Source organism: Engystomops pustulosus, chromosome 3 (genome assembly GCF_040894005.1).
Source record: "Engystomops pustulosus chromosome 3, aEngPut4.maternal, whole genome shotgun sequence".
NCBI lineage: Eukaryota > Metazoa > Chordata > Amphibia > Anura > Leptodactylidae > Engystomops > Engystomops pustulosus.
In genome coordinates, this window is record NC_092413.1 from 32446402 (window position 1) to 32470690 (window position 24289).

General features: G+C 44.2%; 1 long non-coding RNA gene across 1 annotated transcript in view; it reads left to right on the top strand.

Annotated features, from left to right (window-relative positions):
* The first annotated feature begins 1875 nt into the window (after positions 1-1875).
* The window catches only part of LOC140120444 (uncharacterized), a 61265-nt gene continuing 38851 nt past the window's right edge, over positions 1876-24289 (top strand). The window contains exon 1 of the long non-coding RNA XR_011853794.1: positions 1876-1951. This is a non-coding gene — a long non-coding RNA (uncharacterized lncRNA). The remainder of the gene's footprint in view (positions 1952-24289) is intronic.

Sequence of the window (24289 nt, forward strand, 5' to 3'; positions counted from 1 at the left end):
TTTTGTGTATATATGCTGTATATACTGTATGTGTGGCTATATACAATATGTAGACACATGCATATAAATACATATTCCTATCTATATGGTGTGTGCATCTGCTGTATGTGTGTTTATGTATATGCTTTATCAGTGTATACGGTCTTTATGTATATTCTGTATGTATATATATATATATATATATATATATATATATATACTGTATGTGTGTATCCTGTATGTATATGTATTATGTGTGTATACACTGTATACAGTATACTGTATGTATGTGTATATATGCTGTATATAGTTTCAGTATGTGGGTATATAGTGTTTTATTCTGCCTGTATGTGTATACACAGTGGGTGTATACCATATGTAAAAGAATATGATATATGAATGCTATCTGTATGTATATAAACAGTATGAATGAAAATTTGATGCATATATGCTATATATACAGTATGAGTTTGTATTAGAATATAAATGTATATATGAGTACATAAATGTGTGCATATGAGTGTATATGTATACGTATGTATATATGTTTGTACAAGTATATAAAAGCAAAGGAATTGGCATCTTGTGGTCTACGGAGATTATGTCCCTATGCGAAAGAAAGTGACATTCCATGGTCAAAGAAAGTGATGTCTTGTAGTCAACGGAAAAGACGTCCCTTGGGAAGAGGAAGTGACATTTCATGGTCAAAGGAAGTGGCATCTTGTGGTCCACGGAAGGGATGTCCCTCTGTGAAAGAAAGTGACATTCCATGGTCAGAGAAAGTGATGTCTTGTGGTCAACGGAAAAGACTTCCCTTGGCGAAAGGAAGTGACATTTCATGGTCAAAAGAAGTGGCATCTTGTGGTCAACGGAAGGGACATTCCTTGGCAAAAGGAGGTGACATCTTATGGTCAAACGAAGTGATCTAAGGAGGCCACTCATTAGCTGTGGCAACCTTGATGTCTTGAAATTTGTGGTCAGATGCAGTACCAAAAAGTGGAACTAACGAAGTGTGGTGGAACTGAAAGTAGGGTAAGTATGCCTTCTGTTTATTATTTTATTTTAGAATTAAAAGTTATTTAGTTCTCATTTGAAAGACTTAATATATCAACCATCTCCTGCTGCGCTATATAATGCCACCTAGAGTTGATTCTGCTTGGACAGGTGCCCTCAAAATAGAAAGATTTTAGCACTGGGTTTCACAAAAATGGTAGCTCATTCCATGCATAACATACAAAAGAGTATAACAAATCATCTATCATAAGTACGTATCTATCTTATCCATCTTACCTATGTGTCTAATGAACCTCCTGATTAGAATTCTTCAATTATTTTGTCTGCAAGACAGGCTTCTTCCTTCTGTACAACAAAGGAAATCGAGGTGGCTATAAACTGAAAATGATCATAAGGCATTCGGAGCCTCGGCACAGCTCTTGTAGTAGAAAGAGATGAGAAGATGTTTCAAAACAATCATCCCACATTTCTTTCAATTGTCTGTTAACACCTACACAGATATAACCAGAGAGCTACGCGCCGTTATGGGCATTTTCTGCACTTTTTTTTCTTTTGATATCCACAGGATATTTTAGAGCAATTTTCCATGTACTTTTCAGTCTGCAAATAATAAGGTTAGAAAAATCCCAATTATATCTCATTATTATTTCTCCCCCTTCCCTCCTGGGGACCGCAAAGAAATGTGTTTGATGTGGTTAGGGATTTGCTTTCTACGTAGGCAGCAAGAAAAGCAAATAGAGGGAGAGCTATGGTGACGTGAATCAGATGGCTAATAGTATTAACCTGTGATGTAATTCTGTTATTCGGATTGGAAGTTACAGACCTTGTAGCAGAGAGTCCTTGTTGTGATAAATTGTCTTCATTAATACTGATAGCGGTTAGCATGCCAGCAGATCTGAAGAGAAGACACAATACATCCAATACAGCAGGAATAAATACCTTAGAAGACCCAGACATGGTAGGAGACAGGGAAGTTTCTATTCTATCTGAACTAGAATTTAAAAGTTTTAAGCTTTACACTAAATGTATTAATCACCCTCATCCAGAAAGCTCTGCACAGTGCCGCACCTTCCTACATCTCCTCCCTCATCTCAGTCTACCGTCCCTAACTTTGCTCTTCCAGTGATCTTGGATACTTTCTTCTTAAATTCAAATTTTTCACTCAAGTCTCCAGGACTTCTCCCAAGCTGCACCAATCTTGTAGAATGCTTTACTCTGGACTATCAGACTAATATCCAACTACCAAAGCTTCAAACATGCCCTAAGACCCCATCTCTTCAGGCAGGCTTACACACTTAGGAACCTTCACTCTCTTTTCACTAACATTTCCTGTGTTCTCCTCCCACCTATGTAATCCCTCACCTCTTGATACTAATAAACAGATTACTCTGCTGATGGATGCACCCTGGTTTCTGTAGATATTGATGGCGGCTGGTTAATTATTTTATCTCTTTATTAAGAATGTCTAGCCCATTGTACAACCATGGTCATCTCTTTTCTAACTCCTTCATCCTCATAAACTGTTAGCTCTTGTGAGCAGTGCCCTCACTCCTATTAGCATAAAGTGTCTCTGTAATTTAAAGGGAACCTATCAGCAGGACTGTTAATTTTAGCTGGTGACAGGTTCCAATAGTCTATGCTGTGCAGGTTTTAAAAATGCATTTGTCAGTATTCTGAATACAGCCTCAACTTTGTAAAACTTTATTTCACATTATGTGACTGCTTTAGGTCACACCCATGGTCCCACTATCTACCTGCAGTTTGGTTCCTCTGCTTGTGATGCAAATGGCGTTCCTCAGCATTACCTTGAATATTTAATATACCTTATATACTCGAGTATAAGCCTAGTTTTTCAGCACAAAAATTGTGCTGAAAAACCCAAACTCGGCTTATACTCGAGTCAAAAAAATAAATAAATCAAAACTTGCCTTTCTGGCGGCACCCGTAGATCTTCTGTGCGATCCATCCGGTATTGTTGTGCTGCATAACGGGGAGGGGGGGGGGCTATATACACTGGGGCAGGGGCTGGCAGGCTATATACACTGGGGCAGGGGCTGGCAGGCTATATACACTGGGGCAGGGGCTGGCAGGCTACATACTGCAGAGGCTGTGACCAATGCATTTCCCACCCTCGGCTTATACTCGAGTCAATCGGTTTTCACAGTTTTTTTGTGGTAAAATTAGGGGCCTCGGCTTATACTCGGGTCGGCTTATACTCAAGTATATACGGTATATATATTTTTATTTTTTTTAATATTCAGAATTATAAGCCAAAAAAGGAAATGGTACCACAGCAGACAGTGTCAATCACTTTGTAGGACTTCCTACTAGACTCCAAAGCCCAGAAATAGCAGACATCACTCATGATAAGTAAAGTAAAACTTGAAATTATCCTTAACTCGAATATATCAATCGGCTGACCTATTTGTTCTATCGGCTCAGCTCTTTCTGCTCTATAACAACCTATTCTCAGATTAGATTCATTTTATCAATGTGCCTGGTTTCCTTTAGGGAAGAGGAATCTGTCAGAAGTTCTAACCATACAATGCAGCAAATGATGTTAGAAGTTGGCCCTGTGGATTGGATTATCCATACCATTGTGTGTGTTGTTATATTTTAGGATTGCAGCTGGGTTTTGAGAACTCAGCGGTGCTTGAGATCTTTTCAGTGAACACAGCACCAGCCTCTCCCCCTTAAGGACTGTACTGAAGTAAAATGAGGGGATCTCACAAGGAGTGCCACACCGTGATCAAAGTCCAGCTACAATCCTGCTTGAGATCTTTTCAGTGAACAAAGCATAGCCTCTCCCCCTTAAGGACTGTACTAAAGTCAATAGAAGGGATCTCACACAGGAGTGCCCCACCGTGATCAAAGTCCAGCTACAATCCTGGAATCCTTCATAGCCCTAACCACACACAAAAGGAATGGCCTCCTGGGCCTATACCTTACAATGTCTGCAGATTGGTATGATCAAAACTGCTGACATATTCCATTTAACATGTTAATTTACCACAGGCTGTAACTATCAGCTCTAGAAATTGTATATAGAGGTAATTGGTGCAGAATAAGACAGATGCACCAGATTTTACATTTAAACCAAAAAGATTACTTCTTATTCATTTTCTTTATTTACATTACAGAGACAGACAGATAGATAGATAGATAGATAGATAGATAGATAGATAGATAGATAGATAGATAGATACCAGATAGATATGAGATAGATAGACAGATATGAGATAGATAGATAGATAGATAGATAGATGATAGATATGATAGATAGATAGATAGTTATTAGATAGATAGATAGATAGATACGAGATAGATATGCGATAGATAGATAGATAGATAGATAGATAGATAGATAGATATGAGATAGATAGATAGATAGATGATAGATATGATAGATAGATAGATAGATAGATAGATAGATAGATAGATAGATAGTTATTGGATAGATAGATAGATAGATAGATAGATAGATAGATAGATAGATAGATAGATAGATAGTATAGGGGCAGGTGTATTAAGTGCAGTGTGAATGTTAAATTCACTGTTTACAGAGAAAAAAAAACAGCCATTTTTCGCAGTTCAGTTCCCTCCCACCTCCATTAGTTAAGTAAACAGCGATTTTAACCAAACACCAGATAAGAGCGTGTTATTCAGACGCCTAGCAGCCACACTTGATGAATTAACAAACTATAATCTCTTGATTTAGACTTATGTTTGCTTTGCTGAATTAAGTACAAAGAAAACTAATATTATTTCAAAATGTATTTATGGAGAAAAGAAGGTACATATGGGGCTGGAAAAAGTCATTTTGATGACTAATAAGTTCTCTAGAAATGCAAACACTTACCCTGCATCCTCTTTATTAGATTTGAGGGGTTTAGTTGTCATGTCACATATTGATCTGATGGGGCAGTGTGGAGCTGCTGTACTATCCAGCTGCTAGAGAAAACTCTACTCTACTGGTAAATTGCTATTATTAGTCACATATTTTTGCGGTTCCACTAATTTTGGGGAGGGTAAAAATGAATTCTTTAGAAGATTCAAGTCCATAATCATGTTCAGCGAAGATGAGACTTTGATGTGTGGGTTTATATCATTTCTTCAATTGGATATTATTAAAATACAATTTACCAGAACTGATTGTCATAGAGCAGTATAGAGCAGGAGGAGCTGAGCAGATTATACATAGTATAGTATCTGCAGGCAGCATGTTATAGAGCAAGAGGAGCTGAGCAGATTGTAGATAGTGTCCTATCTTCAGGCAGCATGATATAGAGCAGGAGGAGCTGAGCAGATTATATGTAGTGTAGTATCTACAGGCAGCATGTTATAGAGCAGGAGGATCTGAGCAGATTGTACATAGTGTCATATCTGCAGGAAGCATGTTACAGAGCAGGAGGAGCTGAGCACTTTGTACACAGTGTCCTAATTGCAGGCAGTATGTTATAGAACAGGAGGAGCTGAGCACATTGTACACAGGGGCACATTTACTAAGGGTTCGTTGGACGCATTTCCGTCGGGTTTCCCGAATATTTCCGGTTTGCCCTGAATTGCCCCAGGTTTTTGGCGCACTCGATCGGATTTTGCCGCATTGGCGCCGGCTTTCATGCGACACAAATCAGGGGCGTGGCCGTCGGACAACCCGACTGATTCGGATGAACCGCGGAATTTAAAATTCAAATTGTGTCGCAAGATCAGCACTCCCAAACACCAGGAAGAAGAAGGTGAACTCCGGCGGACCTGAGTGGGGAAGCAACACATTCAAGAAATCGGGCGCATAATCTTAGTGAATGGCAGCAGCTCAGAATCCTCGTCGGACATTCCGGATCACCAGACACAACGGAACGGTAAGTAAATGTGTCCCTATGGGGCTCATTTACTAAGGGTCCGTGGAACGCATTTTCATTGGGTTTTTTTAATTGTCCCGGGATTTTGGCACACGTGATCAGATTTTGGTGCATCTGCGCCGGCTTGCATGCGACAGAAATCGGGGGCATGGACGCCGGAAAACCCAACAGATTCGGACAACGCACAAGGGGCCACATTTATCACTCGTTTTTTCTGATGTTTTTGCGCCTTTTTTGCGATTAAACGCCAAACTAGCCGCGCAGCACAAATAACCAGCTTTCCCTCATCTATCTTACCAATCCAGATGTTTTGCTGCGCCTAATGATATTCATCACTTGCAACGTCTTCATTTAGGCGCAAAAACGGGCGCAAAAACACTCCAGCCCGAAGGTGGCGTTATCTGAGAAGAAAACACTGAGCCCCTTTGCAGAAGAGCTCATTTCTAGCAGCAAAGCTCAGCCAGACACTAGAACATATAATAGATACATTAGATACACTGCAGACAGGAGCTGCAGACTCTATTTACAGTTCATCACTAGAGATGAGCGAACATACTCGTCCGAGCTTGATGCTCGTTCGAGCATTAGCGTACTCGAAACTGCTCGTTGCTCGGACGAATACTTCGCCCGCTCGAGAAAATGGCATCTCCCGCCGTTTTGCTTTTTGGCGGCCAGAAACAGAGCCAATCACAAGCCAAGAGACTCTGCACTCCACCCAGCATGACGTGGTACCCTTACACGTCGATAGCAGTGGTTGGCTGGCCAGATCAGGTGACCCTGGAATAGACTAGCCCCTGCCTGCGCTGCTCGGATCATTCTGTGTCTGGATGCCGCTAGGGCAGTGGTGGCGAACCTATGGCACGCGTGCCAGAGAGGGCACGCACATCCCTCTCTGTGGGCACGCGTACCATCTTCCTGTTCTATTTCCCTGTTAATCACTGCAGCTCAGGCAATGCAGGAAAATCTGCCGCTTGCCGAGAGCTTCAGTGATCTCTCATACTGTAGTCTGCATCTGACCTGCTCTGTGCTCACAAGTGCTGCCTTAGACACAGAGCAAGTCAGTGCCCGCCCCTCAACTCTCTCCCCCTCCTCCCCCTCCTCCCCTGCAGCCGGGAACTCCGTGAGAATGAGGGCAGAACATCCACAACGCCCGGTGAGTACATGGAAGCAGGAGCTGCTCTGTGTGCGTTACACAGGCAGCAGGCAGCTTTGGGACACTAAACAACTACAGGTCCTAATTGTTTAGTGTCCCAAACTGCCCTGTATGACAGCTTCCCATGGTCACAAATCTACTGCCCCTGGCTGGATCCCTTATTGCTGTGCCATGCTGCCAGTGATGCCAGGAAGCACTACACTGCCCTCACTGACAGCATGGCACAGGTGCCCAGAGCTCCGGACCAAGGGAGGTAGATATATATGGCCACAAACATGTAACATATGTGGTGATTTGATTGTAAATTCGTCTGCCTGGTTCCCTGTAACTTTGCTATGCAGTGATCCCACCCTTCACCCCACAACACACACTTAGCCCTACAAACCCCCCTCCGAATTGAATTCAACAATCCTTCATATTGCCCCTGATATTTGGTCACTGGATGGGGGTAGTGCTCCTCACTGGATGGGGGTAGTGCTCCTCACTGGATGGGGGTAGTGCTCCTCACTGGATGGGGGTAGTGCTCTTCACTGGATGGGGGTAGTTCTCTTCACTGGATGGGGGTAGTGCTCCTCACTGGATGGGGGTAGTGCTCCTCACTGGATGGGGGTAGTGCTCCTCACTGGATGGGGGTAGTGCTCTTCACTGGATGGGGGTAGTGCTCTTCACTGGATGGGGGTAGTGCTCCTCACTGGATGGGGGTAGTGCTCCTCACTGGATGGGGGTAGTGCTCCTCACTGGATGGGGGTAGTGCTCCTCACTGGATGGGGGTAGTGCTCCTCACTGGATGGGGGTAGTGCTCCTCACTGGATGGGGGTAGTGCTCTTCACTGGATGGGGGTAGTTCTCTTCACTGGATGGGGGTAGTGCTCCTCACTGGATGGGGGTAGTGCTCCTCACTGGATGGGGGTAGTGCTCCTCACTGGATGGGGGTAGTGCTCCTCACTGGATGGGGGTAGTGCTCCTCACTGGATGGGGGTAGTGCTCTTCACTGGATGGGGGTAGTTCTCTTCACTGGATGGGGGTAGTGCTCCTCACTGGATGGGGGTAGTGCTCCTCACTGGATGGGGGTAGTGCTCCTCACTGGATGGGGGTAGTGCTCTTCACTGGATGGGGGTAGTGCTCTTCACTGGATGGGGGTAGTGCTCCTCACTGGATGGGGGTAGTGCTCCTCACTGGATGGGGGTAGTGCTCCTCACTGGATGGGGGTAGTGCTCCTCACTGGATGGGGGTAGTGCTCCTCACTGGATGGGGGTAGTGCTCTTCACTGGATGGGGGTAGTGCTCTTCACTGGATGGGGGTAGTGCTCCTCACTGGATGGGGGTAGTGTCCCTCACTGTATTTGCTCATGCTTAGTGATATTATTGGTGATATTGGTCTGTTTATTATAAGTATGGTGGTATTTATCATGTTGTACTGGTAATGGTCATGATACTACTTTATTATATGTCCCTTATAGAGGGGGATTGTCGGTAATTTTAGGCTAAATAGCCGGGTTGGCACTCTGCAATGATAGCGTAGACTTTGGTTTGCAGTTTGGGCACTTGGTCTCTAAAAGGTTCGCCATCACTGCGCTAGGGAGAGAGCTGCTGCTGGTCAGGGAAAGCGTTAGGGTGTTCTATTAGCTTACTGTTAGGCAGGAGTGATTCTACAAGAACCCAACAGCCCTTCTTAGGGCTACAATAACGTTATACTTTTTTTTAATTATTTGCTTGTGGCTGGGCTTGCTGGCACTAGTAGTGCAGCTAGTACCATATTGTGAGGAATTTGCTGGGAGACCTGCGACCATTGTGTTTAGCTCTTAGTGACACACATATCCACCTCAAACACCAAAGTGGGAAAATTTATTAGGGGTTTGAGTAGAATTAGGCAGAGTCTGCTGATTTTTTTTTTTAGCTGTATTTCATTTTATAGCTCAAACTCCTCTTGCAAAGCAGTGTGCTCTCATTGTAGGCTACAAAATAGCCATAGGAGAACCCCAACGGCTTACTTAGGCCTCCAATAGCGTTATATTTTCCTTTTTTTTGTTTGCTTGTGGCTGGGCTTGCTGGCACTAGTAGTGCAGCTAGTACCATACTGTGAGGAATTTGCTGGGAGACTTGCTACCGTTGTGTTTAGCTCTTAGTGACACACATATCCACCTCAAACACCGAAGTGGGACAATTTATTAGGGGTTTGAGTAGAAATAGGCACAGTCTGCTGATTTTTTTTTAACTTTATTTCATTTTATAGCTCAAATTCATCTTGCAAAGCACAAAATCCAGTTGTGTGCTGTCAGTGTAGGTTAGAAACTAGCCATAGCAATAGGATAGCATCGTTTTGTTAAAAAAAATAAAAAACGAAAAAAAAATAAACACAAATTTTTTTTTTTTTTTCAAGTTTACACTTTAATTTGGAAAATGTTTAACCCGAGGGCTAGGGGTAGAGGACGAGGGCGTGGACGTGGGCGTCCAACTACTGCAGGGGTCAGAGGCCGTGGTCCTGGGCGGGGTGAGACACCACCTGCTGATGGGGGAGCAGGGGAACGCCGCAGAGGTACACTCCCTAGCTTCATCATGTCTCAAGTTACTGGGACTCGTGGTAGAGCACTGTTGAGACCAGAACAGTGCGAAGAGGTGATGTCGTGGATTGCGGACAATGCTTCTAGCCATTTGTCCACCAGTCACTCTTCCACGCAGTCCACCCATGTCACCGAAATCGGCACTCCTCCAGCTCCTCCACCTCAGCCTCCTTCCCCCCAGTCAGCCCCCTCACACCAAAATTTGGCATTTGAACCGGCATACTCTGAGGAACTGTTTTCTGGACCCTTCCCACAGTCACAAACCACTTATCCTGCTGCTGCTGAGCTATTTTCCGATGCCCAGGTTTTCCACCAGTCGCAGTCTGTGGGTGATGATGACATTATTCACGTAGTGGAAGAAGTGTGTAAAGAGGTGTCGGACGATGAGTAGACACTGTTGTCAGACAGTGGTGAAGTTGTTGTCAGGGCAGGAAGTCAGAGGGGGGAAAAGACTGAGGGATTGGAGGATGATGAGGTGACAGACCCAAGCTGGGTTGATAGGCCGGGTGAACACAGTGCTTCTGAGACGGAGGCGAGTCCTATAGCAGAACAGGTTGGAAGAGGCAGTGGTGGGGCCAGACGGAGAGGCAGGGCCAGAGCTGGTGCATCAGCGCCAAATGTTGCCCGTAGTCAAGCTCCCGTGGCGAGGGCTAGATTTTCAGAAGTCTGGAGGTTCTTTAAAGAAACACCGGATGACCGACGGACTGTGGTGTGCAACCTTTGCCAAACCAGGATCAGCAGGGGTTCCACCACTACTAGCTTAACTACCACCAGTATGCGCAGGCATCTGAATGCTAAACACCCCACTCAATGGCACCAAGCCCGTTCACCTCCGGCCGCGCACACCACTGCTCCTTCCCCTGTGTCATCTGCTAGTCAGCACCCTGCCCAGGACCCCGGCCCAAACACCTCCCGTGCGAAAACCCCATCTTCGCCTCCACGATCCTCCACAGCATCCACCAGCATTCAGCTCTCCATACCCCAGACGCTGTAGCACAAAAGGAGGTATAGCGCAACCCACCCACACGCCCAAGCCCTCAACGTCCACATCTCCAAGTTGCTTAGCCTGGAGATGCTGCCCTATAGGCTGGTAGAGACCGAGGCCTTTCGAAACCTCATGGCGGCGGCCGCCCCTCGGTATTCGGTCCCCAGCCGCCACTACTTTTCCCGATGTGCCGTCCCAGCCCTGCACAAGCACGTGTCAGAGAACATCCTCCGTGCCCTGACCAACGCCGTTTCTGACAAGGTCCACCTGACCACGGACACGTGGACGAGTGCTGCCGGGCAGGGCCACTATATATCGCTGACGGCACATTGGGTTAACTTGGTGGAGGCTGGGACCGAGTCTGACCCTGGGGCTGGTCATATACTGCCGATGCCGAGGATTGCGGGACCTACCTCGGTCCAGGTCTCAAAGGCCTACTATGCCTCCTCCTCCTCCCACCCCTCCTCCATCTCCTCCTCTGAATTACCATCCGTGGGCATGGCGCCATCAGTCGGTAGCTCTAGGCACAGCAGCAGTGCCATCGCTAAGCGACAGCAGGCGGTGCTCAAACTGCTGAGCCTTCGCGATAAAAGGCACACCGCCCAAGAGTTATTACAGGGCATCACGGCGCAGACTGATCTGTGGCTGGCACCGCTGAACCTGAAGCCAGGCATGGTTGTGTGTGACAACGGCCGTAACCTGGCGGCAGCTCTGCAACTCGGCCATGTGTTAAATCTCATAGTTCAGCGTTTCCTCAAGACATACCCCAATCTGTCTGATTTGCTCACGAAGGTGCGCCACATCTGTGCGCATTTCAGGAAGTCCAGCACAGATGCTGCCACTCTCAGGGCAGCGCAGCGCCGCCTCCAACTTCCCGCTCACCGACTGTTGTGCGACGTGCCCACGAGGTGGAATTCAACACTAACCATGTTATCCAGAGTTTACCAGCAGCGCAGAGCGATTGTAGACTGCCAGATGTCAACTTCCACCAGAACTGGTAGTCAGGTCAGTCAGCTTCCTCAAGTCTACAATGAGGAGTGGACGTGGATGTCTGATATCTGTCAGGTGCTGAGTAACTTTGAGGAGTCAACACAGATGGTCAGTGGTGATGCTGCCATCATCAGCCTCACCATCCCGCTGCTTGGCCTGTTGAAAAACTCTCTGGTCAGCATGAAGTCGGAAGCTTTGCGCTCGTCACAAGAGACGGGGGAAGAAGATTGATAGCCAAAGCACCGTTAGGTCTGTTTCTCAGCGCATATCGGAGGAGGTGGAGGAGGATCAGGAGGAAGAGGAGGAGAATGTTGGCGAGACAGAAGAGGGGACCATTGTTCAGTCCTTCACTGTTCAGCGTGTATGGGCAGAAGAAGAGGAGTTGGAGGAGTTGGAGGAGGAGGAAATGGACAGTCAGGCCAGTGAGGGGAGTGAATTCTTGCGCGTTGGGACTCTGGCACATATAGCAGATTTCATGCTAAGCTGCCTATCCCGTGACCCTCGCGTTCAAAGAATTTATTCCAGCACCGATTACTGGGTATTCACTCTCCTGGACCCACGGTACAAGCAAAATCTTTCCACTCTCATCCCTGGAGAGGAAAGGAGTGTGAGAATGCATGAATACCAGCAGGCCCTGGTGCACAAGCTGAAACAGTATTTCCCTTCTGACAGCGCTAGCGGCAGAGGGCGTACTTCTGCGGGACAAGTAGCGAGGGAGAGTAGGCGAGCAGGCAGCTTGTCCAGCACTGGCAGGGGTACGCTTTACAAGGCCTTTGCCAGTTTTATGTCACCCCAGCAAGACACTGTCACCTGTCCCCAGTCTCGGCAGAGTAGGGCTGATCTTTACAGAAAGATGTTGAGGGAGTATGTAGCTGACCATACCATCGTCCTAAATGATCACACAGCTCCCTACAACTACTGGGTTTCAAAGCTGGAGGTACTCCTTGGAGGTTCTTGCCTGCCCTGCCGCTAGCGTGTTGTCCGAGCGGGTTTTCAGTGCAGCTGGTGGCATCATCACCGATAAGCGTACACGCCTGTCGACTGACAGCGCTGACAGACTGCCGCTTAACAAGATGAATAAGGCCTGGATTTCTCCGCATTTCCATTCTCCACCGGGTGAAAGAAGCTGAACCTGAATAATGTATGCACTCCTCCTCCTCATTGTCCTCCTTCTCCTCCTCTTTGTACACTAAAGCAGAGGAAACTGGCAATTTTTTTGCCAGGGCCAACTGGCTCTGGCTATAGTACTCTATGTATTTAATTTTTCTGGAGGGCCAACTACCCTGTCCTCTGTTTTAAACAATTTTTGGGAGTGCCACATACAGGCACTCAATCTATGTAATTTTTCTGGAGGACCAGCTACCTGCTCCTCTGGTTTGAAAACTTTTTTGGACTGCCACATACAGGCACTCAATGTATTTAATCTTTTTGGAGGACCAGCTACCTGCTCCTCTGGTTTGAAAACTTTTTTGGACTGCCACATACAGGCACTCAATCTATGTAATTTTTCTGGAGGACCAGCTACCTGCTCCTCTGGTTTGAAAACTTTTTTGGACTGCCACATACAGGCACTCAATTTATTTAATCTTTTTGGAGGACCAGCTACCTGCTCCTCTGGTTTGAAAACTTTTTTGGACTGCCACATACAGGCACTCAATCTATGTAATTTTTCTGGAGGACCAGCTACCTGCTCCTCTGGTTTGAAAACTTTTTTGGACTGCCACATACAGGCACTCAATCTATGTAATTTTTCTGGAGGACCAGCTACCTGCTCCTCTGGTTTGAAAACTTTTTTGGACTGCCACATACAGGCACTATCCAAATTAAATTGTCTCCATAGCAGCCTCCACACGTCGTCTTTTTAGCTGCCTTCACACGTTGTCTCCATTGCTACCTCCACACGTCATCGCCATAGCTGCCTCCAAAAGTAGTCCATATAGCTGCCTCCATACATGGTCCCCTTATCAAACGAGCTGTGTCAGGCAGAATTTTGGATTGTTTTCATGGCTTCCATGTTAACTTTGTCGCCACCCTGCTGTGTAATCCACAAAATATACTGGCAAACTTTTATCATTTACCAATATTATTTCAGCGCTTCTTGCGCATCTGTTTACATTCCCCTCACCCGCCAGAACCCAAACTTATAAGAACGCTACTACACTTGATCTTATACAAAAGGTTCTTAGAAGTGCTGTTTGGGGAGTAGCCTAGAGACAGGGGCTTGGATTTGCGAAAGCTCGCCTGGCAGCGGAGCGCCAGCTCCATCCCAAGATCCAACTAACATAGTTTTAACTGCAGCACCTTTAATCTACTACTAGTTCACTGCCTCCATACATGGTCCCCTTATCAAACGAGCTGTGTCAGGCAGAATTTTGGGTTGTTTTCATGGCTTCCACATCAAACTTGTTAACTTTGTCGCCACCCTGCTGTGTAATCCACAAAATATACTGGCAAACTTTTATCATTTACCAATATTATTTCAGCGCTTCTTGCGCATCTGTTTACATTCCCCTCACCCGCCATATCCTAAACTTATAAGAACGCTACTACACTTGATCTTATACAAAAGGTTCTTAGAAGTGCTGTTTGGGGAGTAGCCTAGAGACAGGGGCTTGGATTGGCGAAAGCTCGCCTGGCAGCGGAGCGCCAGCTCCATCCCAAGATCCAACTAACATAGTTTTAACTGCAGCACCTTTAATCTACTACTAGTTCACTGCCTCCATACATGGTCCCCTTATCAAACGAGCTGTGTCAGGCAGAATTTTGGGTTGTTTTCATGGCTTCCTCATCAAACTTGTTAACTTTGTCGCCACCCTGCTGTGTAATCCGCAAAATATACTGGCAAACTTTTATCATTTACCGATATTATTTGAGCGCTTCTTGCTCACCTCCTTTGGTTCCTCTCTGCCACCCATTGGTTTTAAGCCTGAGTCCATTTGGGGTATGTTGCCAAGACACTCTCTAGCCTGCCGCTGCTGCCGCTGCCTCTGCCTCTGCATAGTCCCCTATAGTGTCAGGGTCAATTATTGGATGTTTTAGATGCTATCTAGCCTCATTTGGTCACTCTGTCATTGCCATGCTGTTGCCCATACTTTTGGCATAATGGTGCGATTAAGCAGCCTCAGAGGCATCCATGCATGCTGCCCCTGCTGTTTCCTGTCCATTTCTGTGGTGTTTCCATCCTTTTCTGAGGTTCCCAGGTGCTTGGCCAAGCTTCCCTGTGCAGATCCTTGGTCCCCTTGAAAAATGCTCGAGTCTCCCATTGACTTCAATGGGGCTCGTTATTCGAGACGAGCACTCGAGCATCGGGAAAAGTTCGTCTCGAATAACGAGTACCCAAGCATTTTAGTGCTCGCTCATCTCTATTCATCACCTTCTATTTACAAAATATTCTGCAAAACGCTGAGCTCACAGCAAGAGCAAGACAGAACTTTGCACAAGTTTGCAGAAGCTTGCAGTAGTTTGCAGATACTACAATCAAGTGTCCCCCATGTAATTCTGCAGAGTGTCTGAGGGGGATATTGTGCAGAATTACAGGGGTGCAGCAGGAGACCAGCACTGGGGGATCCCCTCCAGGAGAAGCCACTGCTGAGGAGGTCACTAGGTGCAGGGTGTCACAAACCTGGGTGCTACTGTGAATGTTATATTCATTCTGGGCTGTGGGAGAAGCAGAGTGGAGCTTGTAGCAGGATCACATGTAAGTGCCTGAATCTAACATTGCACCTAAACTGCGCCAAAATTGCGCCTAAACTGTGTTAAAGTAAAGTGATTAATAAGAGGCAGAAAATATACTTATCACAGATGGTTGTAGCTTTTGATAATTCTGGAAAACAGTGCGCCAGAATTTAGGCGCAGCTACTACACTTAGGCGCACAAAAGTGATAAATGTGGCCCAAGATTTAACATTTAGAATTGTGTCACAAGACACGCACTTGCAACCACCGGGAAGAAGAAGGTGAACTCCGGCGGACCTCATGGGGGAAGCAACGGATGCAGGAACTCGGGCGCACGATCTTCATGAATCGCTCTGGACTTCATCCTCGTCGGACCGTCCGAATCGGGGATCACAACAGGACCGGGTAAGTAAATGTGCCCCTATGTTTCTTCTTAGACCCTCCTGCTGTAAAATAAATTGATTACAAATTGGACTGCAGTTACAATGTGAAAGCTTTGAGCAGCCCTCCCCTTACTTTAACACAAAAGTTTGCCTCACCACATCCCGGGTTATTAGAACGCCATTTGCAATTTCTACATTGATTCATTATCAAGAGGGTAAACAATTTCCGATGTCCTACAGCAGTATAATTAGCGTGTAAGTCACTGTAGTCATACATCTGTCTGATAACGACATCCTGTCTAATCGCCATGACAGGCCATATACATTACTGTTAGGAGGCAACCGCCAAACATATCATATCACAAAGTAACAGAGGGGGGGGGGGGAGGGATTGGAATCGCTCCGCAATTCCACTCAAGTCTGAAGGTCGCAATTTTTCAATCTCATATTGTTCGTCGCATTTGAAGATGAGACACAGGCGGCTTTTAAATTAAAACTTGGTATGCACAGGTATACGGTCATTTTCTCTAGTCTCTTATGATACCATAAAGATTAATATGTTGCCATGGAGATTATATGGCAAAGTCATGCTCCGTGATGTCAAAACTCAGGAAAAAAAACATTGAAATCAGGAAATTTAGCTGCAGAAAGCGGAGAGTGCCTTGGAACATGACTATTTTTAATCAGTGGAGAGACTGGATTGTACAGGATCAATTTCATTTATCAAACACAGATGGGACTCCGCTTTATTTTTTTATTTCCCCCCTGAGTAGTTGATGTTTGTTGTCCTCCGTTGACTGAAAAGTTGACCGGTTTTTAAATTCTTTAAAGGGAAAACTTCTACCAATGGGGAGAGCTGAGGACTAGGACAGTAGTGGACCAAGTCCAGCTTCAATCATAGTATCATAGTGTATAAGGCCGGAAAAAGACACAAGTCCATCAAGTCCAACCTTTAAGAATTAAATAAATGTTTTATCCCCATAACCCGTGATATTTTTTCTCTCCAGAAAGGCATCCAGGCCTCTCTTGAACATGTACATAGAGTCGGCCATAACAACCTCCTGCGGCAGAGAGTTCCACAGTCTCACTGCTCTTACAGTAAAGAACCTTTGTCTATGTTGATGGTAGAATCGCCTCTCCACTAGGCGTAGAGGATGCCCCCTTGTCCTGGTCACAGGCCGAGGTATTAAAAAGAGGGTCAATAGAACTTGGGCTTCCCAGCCAGTCTCCCATGCTGGTACTTGCCAAGCCTTAAGCTGCATTGCTGCTGCAATCTGACGAGAACAAGCACATTCAGCATAGAATGGCCATGGACGTGGAATATAATAACAGCACACACACATGGTCACACAGGACTCCAGGAACAATATCTAACACTATCTGTAGCTTGAAGACGCCCGTCAAAGCTGAAATATACATTTATGTTCATTTTTTATTATATATAGTGACATGATATCAAGAAACTTACCAACATCTATTCAGTTAAGGGTCTGCGCCAGCACTTGGCATACCAAGGTAAGTGCCGGGGCCCAGGATTCATGGGGGGGGGCCACATAAGGCTGTACATAAGGAATCCATGAGGCGGAGGGGGGCTGTATCTAATGTATCCATAGGTGGGGAAGGGGGCTTATATAAAATAACCATGATGGGGCTGTTTGGGATGATAAACTAGGAATTATATTAGAGGGAACAGTAGACTGTTTTAGCTTCTGAGTTTTTAATGCGTACATGAGTTCCCTGCAACGGACCTACTGAGGCTCTGTCATCCAGGGGCCTACTGAAACCTGGAGCCGATCCTGGTCTGCACCATTGTCCTGAAAGAAGCCACAGCCCTCCTTCAGAAAAACCTTCCTGCTCAGCAACCTACTGCTCACGTCCATAAGATGGCTGGAAATGGAAAGTCATGTGACCACACACTCCCATGAGCACTCACTCCCCTACAGCATCTTTCCCTGTTACACACTGCCATATGCATAAAATGGGGTTAGAAAACCAAGAAAAAGGAGTTAGAAAACCACTGCCATATCACATTGGTAGTTATTAGATGCTGTGTGCAGATCTGCCTGGCAGAGGAGACACGGCACTGCTTCAGCTTCTGGTTTGAAATGTCAGCCAACTGTGGGCTGTTGTCTTCTCCCTTTCCTCCACTTCTTCCACTGCTTATCAAACCAGAAGGTGAAGCAGTGCAGTGTCCTCCATCCCAGCAGAGCTACACACAGCGTCCCTTAAAAGCTTCCCCCCTGTGACATGGCAGTGACCGGCTGTGTAACAGGGAAAGGAGATCACTGCACAGATAGCTCACAGGACGCTGTAGGGGAGTGAGTGCACATGGGAGTGTATGATCACGTGACCCACCATTACCGTTTTATGGACGGGAGCAGCAGGCTACTGAGCATGAAGAGATTTCTGTAGGATACCTGTGGCTTCTGTTTTTATGAACATGGGGCAGAACTTAAACTGAATGGGGCACATTTACTTTCCCAGTCCGGGGAGTTCACAGAAAGTGCATAATGCACTGTGCTGCGATTCAATAAGATTGTGCGCCCGATATCCTGCATGTGTTGCTTCCCCGCTATGGTCCGACAGAGTTCACCATCTTTTTAGTGGTGCATCTAAGTGCTTGGGCTTGCTACACAATTTAAAAGTTAAATCCCGCGCTCAGTCTGAATCAGTCGGACCGACAGCACGCACCCTAATTTGTGTTGCATGGAAGCCAACAAAGCTGTGCCACAAAAGGGTCATGTGCACCACAATCCCAGTGCATACATTTCGTAAATACCTATGTAAGCCGTTTTAGCCCCGAAAAAGGTGCACAGTCCAACAAAAGTGCAACCGCGACTCTTCATAAATGAGCCCCAATATGTATAGGCTATGGCAAAAGGGGGCTACAATGGCGATATTTTTTATGTGTAGCGGGGGATTTTTTACATTTATTGAGGAATATATCAATGTTTATTTGGAAATATTTATTAATCTGTAATGTGTGTATGTGTGTTTTAAGTTATGAAGGTCATTTACACATTTTTTATATTTATTTTTGACCATTTTTTTTTTTACTTCCGTGTTTTCACCTGTAACTGGGGCATCTATAAGAGCCCCGGTTACAGGGAGAAAAGACCCCTTGTCGGGGCGGATGTTTGATCAGAGCCGGACTGGGTCTAATCAGACCCAATTAGAACTCTTAAAGACCCGGCAAGACTTGGCACTCGAGTCAGTGGGCAGTCAAGGACGAGTTAATTTTATTTTCCTGTGAATAAGCTTATACTAGCCAAGGGGGTGGTGACTTTTAATTTTCATATAACAACCCAAGAAGTTGCCCTATAGACAATCACATGCACTGAGTCATAGGACATTTTCCACTTGGCAACTGGCCCTCTTTCAGTGGCAAAAATACTAGAAATGACCCAGAATATATTATTTTCTAATATAAAAATTCCTGACTTGCGAGGATTTAGAGGCAGCGATGCCATTTGCGGTTTTATTCCTGGATGTTTGCCTACTCTAAATTTGACATTTTGTACCAGAACCTCCTCAGAGAATCTTGTAAATCACGCTTTTGTTTTATGGCGCTGATGAAAAAGCCGGTACACTTAATCCCTGTGCGGCGGAGAAGAATCTGATGCAATGAATCACAAGCGTAACACAGAACATGAGATGAAAACATATACAGTATCGTAACGTTAGATCCATTATTTATAGAGTTGCTATAGATAAAGCTCGAATCATAAAAGAATTGCGCAATCAATATATTCCGCTCCATGAGAAGGTTATAGTCCTTTAAGAACTCTCGCTGTGATCCATCTTAGTTTCATCTGTGTTTCCAAATCAAATTAGTATCTCATGAATATTTATTATGCTTTCTTCATATACTTTGTCTACAAGGTGACTGGTCGGTCATGTGGACTTCCCATAACTTTTGTCAAACAGTCTGTGACTGGCAAAAATGAAATTTTAGTAACTGAAGCCTCATTCATTTAATTCCTGGACAATTACATAGCTTAGACTTATTGGGGCTTAAAAAAGATAACATGGGTACTTACTAGGTCCACTCATAGATCTCATAGATTATTTTAAACATTATGCTAATGAATCATAAGGGCTTTGGGGATGTTACCCATCTTCAATGTAGCTTCACAAGCTATTAAACTGTTCAGGAGCACTTCCCCCTCCAACTGTGTGAGATTACAGTAGACAGATGGAGCAGGGAGGAGACATGTTCCTACACAGTTTGAACATCTGTAAATCCAGAGTATGGATGGGCTCAAGTAACAACCCCAAGAACCATTCAGGCTCATGAGCATAATTTTAAAACTTGATTTTAGTAGGAAAGAGGCCATGGATAACAGATCTAAGAAAATTGCCACATTTATGGCACCTGGATCTATGATTAAGTGCCCCTGGTATCATGCTTGATTGTGATGGTAGATTTATTTTGCTAACAAGAGCAATTTGTCCTCCCAAAAACAAGCCCTCATCCTATGTAGCTATGTAAATGAAAAAATAAAAAGGTTAAGTCTTTTGTAGTGCAGCAAGTAAAATGTTTAGAACTTGTAAAATGGACAAAACTTTAAAGGAATCATAATGGCAGCTCTTAAAGGGGTATTCCCACATAGACAAGATTCTTACATATACTAACAAAATGACACATTCTTTAATTCACTGTTATTAACAAAAATACAGCATTTCACAGATATAATTCCAACCTGTCTCTATCTGTCCTGGTGTATATAATTTTGGCTGTCCCTGGATCTGACTGTAAATCTTTTGACTATGGTCGCATTCTTCTTAGGAATAGCTTCTCTTGTCTGCACAATGCAGTGCGCTCTGCATTCTGACCCTCTCCCCTGCATTACAAGACCAGCTCAAATATACACACTTCCTGTGTGAAAAGACTTACTCTACAACTACATACAGATAAGGGGGGATATTTATCAGGACCTCTGTGCACCGCCAGTGGCGCAGAGGCCCTGAAATAATCGCAAATGCTAGCTTATTGCTAGCTTTTGCGATTATTTTCCCCAATCCGCCACCTTCACGCCGGACGGGAGTGGGCCGGCGCGGGGCGTTACTGTCCCCCCGCCTGCGCACTCGCTGCTGCCGGCGACTTTTCAAACGTGAAAAGTCGCCGGTTGCGTTTTTTTCTACGCCAGGCCCTGCCTGGCGTAGGATAAGCGCTGCGCAACTGGCAGCCCGATACATCAAGAGGCAGAAGCCTCTTCATGTATCGGGCTGCGAATTTGTAGCGGCGGGGCTATCATACGCTGGCGCACGAGCGCCAGCGTATGATAAATATCCCCCAAGGTCTTTATAGTAGAGCTGACTGTGTGTTTTATTGATTAGGTGATTTAGTAGAGGTGAGAGTTTCATTAAGTTTTCTATCCATCTCATTGATCTCATCTCTGATTTTTCGTATTTCTCTTTCTATGTCACATATGCTAGTGAATATTTAGAAGTTAAATGAAAGTGTAGCTAAAATCTGTACCTTGATAATCTAAGCACATTGCCAGCACACAGCATCTCATAGCACAGAGGAATCATGAAATGTATACTTGGAAAGTCTAGAATTTTACACTGACCTGTATACCGAGTGATACGACCAAAAATTGAATAAAATTGCAAAGTAAAGGGACAAAAATTATCTGTATTCTGTTAACATTTGAGAACTTTCTTTCATGGTAAAACCCGTTTAAGAAGTGACTCATATCGACCATATGGCATTGGGGAAAACAATGTTGAACAGTATCTTTCCTATCACATAACTTATGTACCGAGTCAACTCTTCCGACATGAATCATTCCTGACGCAAGGCATTAGCGAAGACCGTTACATAAACAGTTCCCATTGGCTGCTTAATTTAAGGCCATATATGATTCATTCTTTTCAATAACTTTCTGCTTCGCTATGGGTTTTATTTAGTCAGACAAACGGAAATCTAATTAATTACATTCAGTAACAAAAATAAACCCCGGGCCTATTCACATATGTAGTCATTTCAGGCTTTAATTTACGGTGGGGAGTCAGACAAGTCTAACGGATCTGAATGACTTACTTCAAGTGGCTCTTAGGACAAAGGCCGCCGAATCAATAGAAAATAGGAATCACTTTGTCTTGAGAGAAATGAATGGCCCGGAGGATTTACATAGCTTTCATCAATTTAATGCATTGCGCGCTATTGATCAGCAAGGTATTTCCCCACCAGGACTTAGAAATCATTGAAGTCTCCTTGAAGAAACCGTCTATAATCGCATGTAATTCAAAAGGTAAAATTCTAATGAAATACTAGAGGTGGATTTTAATCGGTATTACATCTCACTGTATTAGGAAAGCTCATTACATTGCAAATGCAGTCAAATAATAAATTAATATTGTTTGAAAATGTATATTAACTAAAAGATGAACGCAAGCTTATCCAAATGTATCACCAGAAAATAAGATTTTATGGGTTATTTTGGAATTAGATAATATTAGAAAATATAATATTAAATTAGAAATAGATAACACTGACAATAGATGGTGTCACAGCTTATCTCCTCCTCCCCCTTACTCTACAAAGACCTCTATATAGATAACACTGACCCATCATTACATCACTACTGACAATAGATGATGTCACAGCTTATCTCCTCCCCCTCCTGTACAATGACCTCTATATAGATAACACTGACCCATCATTACATCACTACTGACAATAGATGATGTCACAGCTTATCTCCTCCTCCTCCCTGTACAATGACCTCTATATAGATAACACTGACCCATCATTACATCACTACTGACAATAGATGATGTCACAGCTTATCTCCTCCCCCTCCCTGTACAATGACCTCTATATAGATAACACTGACCCATCATTGCATCACTACTGACAATAGATGATGTCACAGCTTATCTCCTCCCCCTCCTGTACAATGACCTCTATATAGATAACACTGACCCATCATTACATCACTACTGACAATAGATGATGTCACAGCTTATCTCCTCCTCCTCCCTGTACAATGACCTCTATATAGATAACACTGACCCATCATTACATCACTACTGACAATAGATGATGTCACAGCTTATCTCCTCCCCCTCCCTGTACAATGACCTCTATATAGATAACACTGACCCATCATTACATCACTACTGACAATAGATGATGTCACAGCTTATCTCCTCCCCCTCCTGTACAATGACCTCTATATAGATAACCGTGACCCATCATTACATCACTACTGACAATAGATGATGTCACAGCTTATCTCCTCCCCCTCCCTGTACAATGACCTCTATATAGATAACACTGACCCATCATTACATCACTACTGACAATAGATGATGTCACAGCTTATCTCCTCCCCCTCCTGTACAATGACCTCTATATAGATAACAGTGACCCATCATTACATCACTACTGACAATAGATGATGTCACAGCTTATCTCCTGCCTCTCCCTGTACAATGTCCTATATATAGATAACACTGACCCATCATTACATCACTACTGGCAATAGATGATGTCACAACTTATCTCCTCCCCCTCCCTGTACAATGACCTCTATATAGATTACACTGACCCATCATTACATCACTACTGACAATAGATGATGTCACAGCTTATCTCCTCCCCTCCCTGTACAATGACCTCTATATAGATAACACTGACCCATCATTACATCACTACTGACAATAGACGATGTCACAGCTTATCTATCCCCATTACCTGAACCTACAAAAATCATCGCATAGACCTCAATGAGTCTTCTCCAGTATATGCCTATGGCATAATATGCAATTGCTGTAAATGAATAAATGCTGCTAACAAGGGGAAAGGCTGTGTCATGATGGCCACCTCCCTATGATCACATACAGAAATTATAATAAATAAAATCTGTAATTAAAGAAATGTAAAAAGATCAGAAAAGTTCTATGTTTCACTTATTGGTTTTAATAAGTATAAAATAACATTGATGATACATTATTTTAAGACTTTACCACTCAACATACGATTTTAGTGCATTTTCTATTGTTCGCGTTTGGAAATGAAAGTCAAACAGGAACCCAATGAACATTGAAAAAGTTTCTCATTATTCAATTATTTTCATTTCAAAAACTAAAAAGAATCAATGGCCAGACAACCGCTTATCTATGGTCTTGACATAAAGCTCTATAAAACTTGGTAAAAGTTGTTGATAGGGATGTACTACCTGATAATCTACTACCCACTATACATGTTATAGATGTTGTACTGAAGATGCTATAGTCAGAAAAAGAAACATAAGCAACTAATTCATCTTTTCAGGCTCGATCACTGCAATATGGGCAGGAGAATTTTAAGTGTGGTATAAAAAAATTTTTTTTTTAATAAAAAACGTCTAATTTGTCACAAATGCCTGCAAAGGTTAGTAAATATCTGCAAAGGTAAAATCTATAGCTCTGTCTACAGTGGGTGCCTTTTGGAAAATACTTACTAGTCAACGCCTAGTATCCCGTATCATGTCACTAGGCTTCTTGAAAGTCAGACATAGGTGTAGAGTGAGCTGCGTTTTAAAGCACTAAGGCTTACTTTTCCTTGAAAACTTATATGCATATTCCTTACCCATAATCCCATGCATGGCTCTTCTAAATTCTGTATGCATGTAATGGTGACCTGTTAAGACAATCTCCATAAGGAGTTTAGTTTCTCACCTTACCCATGTCGACGGCTT